Genomic DNA, 6380 nt, shown 5'->3' with positions numbered 1-6380 from the left:
AAATATTTTCAAAAATGATTATGTAGGTAGGACACCCTATCTATGCATCTCATTTCAGGAGAGGAAAAGGGATGTTATGAAAATAGTATTTGTCCTAAAAGGCGTTTGGGATCCCCTGGGGTTGGGACACGTTGGTCTAATTGGTTTGGGAGACTGAGAAGGCTCCGTGAGAACCAGGTTGCTTTGGTTATTCAACATGTATTGAGACCTGCTGTGTTCGTGGCCCTGTGCTGGACAGTGCTGGGGACACAGCAGTGACAGAGACAACTCCAGCCCTGCCCCCACAGGGCTCGGAGGCCAGTAGGGGATACAGAACTGTCCCTGGACAGTGGGGACCCTGAATGGGCAGAGCTGGGATGTGGGGATACAGAGACAGCCTAGAGGGGCATCTGACCTGGCCTGAGGTCCAGGAGGGCTTCCTGGAGGAGCTGACATCTGAGCTGAGCTCGGAAGGATGAGGAAGACTTAACAAGAGGAAGAGGCTATGAAGGGTGTTCCAAGCAGGAGGAATGACTTATGCCAAGGCCCAGATGAGGCAGAGTGTGTTGTTTTCAAGGAACTGAAAATATCGTTCAGTGTGGCTAGTGCAGTATTTCTCAACGTCAGCTCTGCTGACATTTGGGGCTGGATGAGTCTTTTTTTTTTTTTTTTTTTCGGTATGCGGGCCTCTCACTGCTGTGGCCTCTCCCGCTGTGGAGCACAGGCTCCAGACGCGCAGGCCCAGCGGCCACGGCTCACGGGCCCAGCCGCTCCGTGGCACGTGGGATCTTCCCGGACCGGGGCACGAACCCGTGTCCCCTGAATCGGCAGGCGGACTCTCAACCACTGTGCCACCAGGGAAGCCCCTGGATGAGCCTTTGCTGTGGGGGTTGTTCTGGGCATTGTAGGATGTTCTGCAGATTCCTGGCCTCAACCCAATAGATGCCAGTAGGACCCTTTCCCTAATCCACCCTAATCCAAGATAATCTCAGCTCGAGATCCTTGCTTTAACCACATGGGCAAAGACCCTCATTTCAAACAAGGTCACAGTTTGAGGTTCTAGTGGTGACAATCAAAAATGTCTCCAGGGACTTCCCTGGTGGCACAGGGGTTAAGAATCCACCTGCCAATGAAGGGGACACGGGTTCGAGCCCTGGTCTGGGAAGATGGCACATGCCGCGGAGCAACTACGCCCATGCGCCACAACTACTGGGCCTGCAAGCCACAGCTACTGAGCCCACGCGCCACAACTACTGAAGCCCGCGCGCCTAGAGCCCATGCTCCGCAACAAGAGAAGCCACCGCAGTGAGAAGCCCACGCATCGCAACGAAGAGTAGCCCCCAGCTCACTGCAACTGGAGAAAGCCTGCACGCAGCAACGAAGACCCAACGCAGCCAAAAATAAATAAATTTTAAAAATATAATTTTTAAAAAATATTAAAAAAAACGTCTCCAGACATTGCCAAATGTCTCCTGGGGGGTGCAAAATCATCCGTGTTGAGAACTAGGGGGTGAGAACAGGCAGTATGAAGAGGGGAGAAAGGGGAAGATGTGGCTGGAAGGGTCAGCAGAGGGCTGGGCACTAGCAAGTCAGGGACACTTTCTGTCTGAGGGACACTATGGAGGGCTGGGCCACGTGGAGGCTGGCAAGGCCTGGGGACTGGCTTCAAATTTTTTTGTTTACTACAATTAACTTTTTATTTATTTATTTAAAAAAATATATTTATTTATTTGGTTGCACTGGGTCTTAATTGTGGCAGGTGGGCTCCTTAGTTGCAGCTCACGAGCTCCTTAGTTGCGTCACGAGGGCTCCTTAGTTGTGGCATGCGAACTCTGAGTTGTGGCATGCAGGTGGGATCTAGTTCCCTGCCCAGGGATCAAACCCGGGCCCCCTGCATTGGGAGCACGGAGTTTCATCCACTGAGCCACCAGGGAAGCCCCTGGGTTTAAACTGTGACCCTGCCACTGTAGTGGCTGAATTGTGGCCCCCAAGATATGTCCACCCAAAACCTCAAAAAAAATGTGACCTTATTGGGAATAAGGATCTTTGCAGATGTAGTGAAAGTAAGAATCTCGAGTTGAGATCATTCTGGATTAGGGCGGGCCCTAAATTCAGTGACAGATGTCCTTATAAGAGACAGAAAAGAAGACATCGAGTCACAGAGAGGAAGCCCTGGTGAAGGCTGAGGCAGAGGCTGGAGTGATGCGTCTACAAGCCAAGGGATGCAAAGAATTGCCGGCAGCCTCCAGAAGCTGGGAGAGAGGCAGGGCCTCCAGAAGGAACCAACCCAGCTGACACCCTGATTTCAGACTTCTGGCCTCCAGAAGTGCGAAAGAATATATTTCTGCTATTCTGAGTCACGCAGTTTGTGGTCATTTGTTATCAGACATCAACCCAGCCACTTAGCAGCTGTGACACCTTGCACAGAGAAGCCTCACAGAGCCTGTTTTCTCTCTCTGTAATGTGAGTATAAACAAAGGCACTTACCTTTTAGGACTGTGATGCAAATGAAGAAAGAGTGTCCCTTTAACCAATAAGTTAGCAAATATTCATGTCATGTTCATAGGCGATCAGCTGGTATTATGTGGTCAAGGGTCTTTCAAGTAACAGTAATATAATAGTGGCAGTTAAATGTACCTCGTGTGTCCCTGGCGCTGTTTTAAGTGCCTCTTGCTGCTGTCAAACAACACACGTTTACTCTCCTACTGTTTTGGGAGTCAGAGGTGCAAAATCAATTTCACTGGGCCAAAATGAAGGTGGCGGCAGGACCATGCTCCCTCGGGCGGCTTGAGGGGAAAATCATTTTACTAACTTTTTCAAACTGCTTTCTCAGAGACTTCCCTGGTGGTCCAGTGGGTAGGACTCTGTGCTCCCAACGCAGGGGGCCCGGGTTCGATCCCTGGTCAGGGAACTAGATCCCGCATGCCATGCCGCAACTAAGAGCCTGCATGCCACAACTAAAGACCCGGCGCAGCCTAAATAAATAAATAAATATTAAAAAACAAAAACAAACAAACAACAACCCCAAAAATGTATATATATATATACACAACTGAATCACTATGCTGTACACATGAAACTAACACAACACTCGTAAATCAACTATACTTCATTTAAAAAAATTTTAAAATTAAAATAATAAAAAAATAAAATGGGAGTGAGGAATGATCACCTCCTCAACTGGCTGGGAGGGGCAAAGGGGATCAGGACCACCTGGAGCCTGAGATCCAGGAAGGGGCCCCATCAGTGGTAGCTTAGCTGACCTTTGGGTTCTTCTTGGAGAGTTCATTGGTAAAGCATGTTATTTCACCATAAAAATACAAACTGGAATAAACACCATCTCTCCTAAGGCAGACATTACAGCTATTTTTAAGTATTTCTGAGCTTCACTTGGAGAAGCCAAGTGTCAAAAGATTGACCATTAAATGAAATAAACTCCTTTAAAAATAAAACTTGTGAAAAAATATCACAAGAATGGAAAATCGAAATAGTCCTTTATCTGTTCCAGAAATTGAATCCATAATTTAAAGTCTTCCTCTCAAGGCCTCTGCATTCTCCCTTGTAAAGTGGAGATAATAAGGAACTCCCTGAGCTGCTCAGAGAGTTCCGGTGAAAATGCTGAGTGCCCCAAGGAGGGCTTCTCAAGGTCCAGCTCACTCTTTATCACACCTTCTGATCCCCCAAAGACGCACTGAAAAGTGTTCAGTTTCACTTTTTAATCAGAGAGGGGCAACTCAAAGGACCCTTGAGACACGCCCTTTGGCCATGATATTGGCAAAGATCAAAGAATGAGAAACGCAATGTCAGCGAGGCTGCGGGGGGAGCACGCACTGGAAGCGGGCACACTGTCTTTCCTGAGCTGCCACCATCAGAGGTGGCTTTCCTGCGAAACGGAGGAAGCGTAAGCCTCTGGGCCCCTCATTTCCATGGCTTCCTCCAACACCCTGGGAGGTGCCCTTGCAATCTTGTACTCTTTTTTTTTTGAGGGGGGGCGCTGTGCCACCTGCGGCTTGCAGAATCTTAGTTCCCCGACCAGGGATTGAACCAAGGCCCAGCAGTGAAAGCGCCAAGTCCTAACCACTGGACCGCCAGCGAATTCCCTACTCTTTTTCTTCCAGGGGGTTTCCAACTTGATATAAACTTCAGGTTCTACGTATCCTGGGCCAGCCTCTGTTCATTTTTACTGGAAAGTCAAAATGTGAATAAACCTCTGATCCAGCAATCTGTCTTCTTAGAAGCCATAAGACTGGTCTCCATTTATTGAGAATGTACAATATTTCAGGCCTAATATACTGGATGTGTATTAATCGATTAATCCATTGAATTCTGCACAACAAACTAGTAGGGAGGTGTTATGATCTCCGTTTTACAGATGGAGAAGATAAAGGCCAGAGAAGTTTTAGATACGTATTCCCCAAGATCACACAGTTGGTAAATGACAGAGCCAGGATTCAAAGCCAGAACTTCTGGCTTCAGAGTCTTTTTTTTTTTTTAATTTATTTTTGGCCGTGTTGGGTCTTCGTTGCTGCGCGCAGGCTTTCTCTAGTTGCAGCGAGTGGGGGCTACTCTTCGTTGCGCTGTGTGGGCTTCTCATTGTGGTGGCTTCTCTTGTTGCGGAGCACGGGCTCTAGAACGCAGGGGCTTCAGTAGTTGCAGCACGTGGGTTCAGTAATTGCGGCATGTGGGCTCAGCAGTTGTGGCACACAGGCGTAGTTGCTCCGAGGCATGTGAAATCTTCCCGTACCAGGGATTGAAACTGTGTCCCCGGATTCTTAACCACTGAGCCACCAGGGAAGTCTCCTGGCTTCAGAGTGTTAATCATGACATTGTGAGTCCTTTTTGAGCAAGGTCACAGATCATATACTTGTAAAGATATGTGCCTATAGAAATTCAATGTGGGGACTTCCCTGGTGGTCCAGTGGTTAAGACTCCATGCTCCCAATGCAGGGGGCCCAAGTTCAATCCCTGGACAGGGAACTATATCTCGCATGCCACAACTAAGAGTCTGCATGCCATAACTAAAGATCCCACATGTGGCAATGAAGATCCTGCATGCTGCAACTAAGACCCGGTGCAACTAAATAAGTAAATAAATAAATAATTTTTAGAAAAAGAAATTCAATACGGCATTGCTGGCAACCTCCCCACTGGAAACAATTCGAAGGTCCACGAGACCAGTTGGGGCAAATTATGGCTCATCTTTGGAATAGAACATCATATGGCAGTTTAAAAGGTGGCCAACCATCCATTGTTAAGTTCAAGGTATAGAATTTCAGTGCAGTACACATACTTTTTGTTTTATAAAAAAGGAAGAAAATAGTAGTAAAAAAGATTCACTCAGGGAATTCCCTGGTGGTCCAGTGGTTAGGGCTCTGTGTTCTCACTGCCGAGGGCCTGGGCTCGATCCCTGGTCGGGGAACTAAAATCCCACAAGCCACGCAGTGCCACCAAAAAAAAAAGTTTCACTAAACAGGTTCTGAGAGCTTCTTATGTATAAGGTACAGTTGGAGGCACTGGGGACATAAAACAGGCAATATAGTGGAGGAGACAGTGACCAAGAGAAGTGAGTGAAACATGGTAATTTAGAGGGTAAACAGTAACATGGAGGAATAAAATTGGAAGAGGAAAGGATGAGAGATTTCGAAATTGTCAAATGGGTGGTTTCAAGGAAGGCCCTGAAGTGGAAGTGACATTTGAGTAAAGAGCTGAAGCAAAGGTGTCCTGAATTTGGCAGGTATTTGGGGATTGATTGATTGGCCTGTGGGATCTTAGTTCCCGGACCAGGGATTGAACCTGGGCCCCAGCAGTGAAAGTGCCAAGTCCTAACCACTGGACTGCCAGGGAATTCCTGGGTAATTTTAAGAGAATTAAGTTGTATGTGTAGAGAAGGTCTCTGAAAGGCTGTTAACTGTAACCACATAAGGGGCAAGGTACTTCCCCTTTCCATGCTTTAAATCACAAAATAGAATTATCAGCAACCTCAGGGAATCTGGTCTGCCCACTTACAAATGTCATCACCTCCTGTAAGGGTGTTCCATAACATTTAGCATCACTTATAAAAATAGGTTAATTATGTCTAAGTTTTGATTAATGCACATAACCGTCTGGACTCTGTAGCCAAATTCAGCACGTCCTTCTCTGAGCGTCTTCCAGTTCCTAGAATGCACCAAGCTCACTCACCACAGGGCCTTTGCACAGGCTGTGTGCCCTCTGCCTGGACAGCCACCCCCTCTCACCCTCAGCCTGTCCTCCAGTCCTTCTTGCAAGACATCGCCCACATTTCTGTTTTCTGTTATTTCACGTGTACTTGTGCCTTCCCTCACGAGGACAGGGATAGGGTCTGCCTTTTCATCACCTTAACACGCTTCACCCCGCTCCCCCCAGCACACAGCCTGTCACTC

General features: G+C 47.6%; 1 non-coding gene across 1 annotated transcript; it reads left to right on the top strand.

Annotated features, from left to right (window-relative positions):
- Positions 1-2817: 2817 nt before the first annotated feature.
- On the top strand, positions 2818-2890 carry TRNAG-CCC (transfer RNA glycine (anticodon CCC)). Its single transcript has one exon. It is a non-coding gene; the product is annotated as a tRNA-Gly (tRNA).
- Positions 2891-6380: the final 3490 nt, after the last annotated feature.

Source organism: Kogia breviceps, chromosome 18 (genome assembly GCF_026419965.1).
Source record: "Kogia breviceps isolate mKogBre1 chromosome 18, mKogBre1 haplotype 1, whole genome shotgun sequence".
NCBI lineage: Eukaryota > Metazoa > Chordata > Mammalia > Artiodactyla > Physeteridae > Kogia > Kogia breviceps.
Note: the sequence above shows the minus strand (reverse complement) of the source record. Positions and strands in the feature narration are given on the sequence as shown.